The sequence below is a fragment of the Belonocnema kinseyi genome, chromosome 8 (genome assembly GCF_010883055.1).
Source record: "Belonocnema kinseyi isolate 2016_QV_RU_SX_M_011 chromosome 8, B_treatae_v1, whole genome shotgun sequence".
Classification (NCBI taxonomy): Eukaryota; Metazoa; Arthropoda; class Insecta; order Hymenoptera; family Cynipidae; genus Belonocnema; species Belonocnema kinseyi.
In genome coordinates this window covers 19207087-19207996 of record NC_046664.1, presented here as the reverse complement: position 1 = coordinate 19207996, position 910 = coordinate 19207087, and positions in this window count along the sequence as shown.

Here is a 910-nt window from a genome sequence, read left to right as displayed (position 1 = left end):
GATAAGATTGTAAAAAATATATAGATGTAAACGGAAAGATTGTAAGGAATGGAAGTCATGTAAACCCTTAGGGGACACATTATGAATAAAGAAGAATAGTTAAATTTTCAGCTGAAAAGTTCGTTTTCAACCGAAAAAAGGAAACCATTTTTTTTAAATAGTTACATTTTCTACCAAAGAAATGAATTTTTGACGAAGTAGTTTAACTTTAAACCAACTAGTTGAAATTTCAACAAAAAAAAAAGATTTTTAAACCGAAAATGCAATAGTTGAATTTACACATGAAAAGATTAACCTTGGAGCAGAAAAAGAAAAAAATTTCAACAAAATAGTTAAATTTTAAACTAAAGATTCAACCAAAGGCAAGTAGTAGTTTTAACTAAAAGATCAATTCTCTATCATGAATGCAATATTTAAATTTCCCGTTTAAAAAGTTAATTTTCTACCAAAAAAAGAAACAACTTTACAAAAAAATATTTAAATCGTCAACTAAATAGATCAATCTTAAAAAAAAAAGTTGTCAACAAAATAGTTTAACTGTTAACCAACGAAATAAAATATCTACTAAAATGATTAATCTTTGCAAACAAACAAAAATATATTTTAAGCAAAGTGGTTAAACTTTTAACAAATTAGTTTTTCAGAAAAAACATCAATTTTAACCAAAAATGCCATTATTAAATTTTCATATCAAAATATTAATTTTTAAAAATAAAAGAAGGACTTTGCCATAGAATACGGGCAAAATACGACTTTTTCAAAGTCACCCCCATAAATCTGTTCTATACGGCCCCAAAAAACACCTTAAAAAATGTGTTTTTTTAGTTATGCGCGCTAATTATGAATTTTTTCACGGTTTTTAAAATGGAAATCGTTTCTAACACATAAAACACTACTTTATACTGATAAT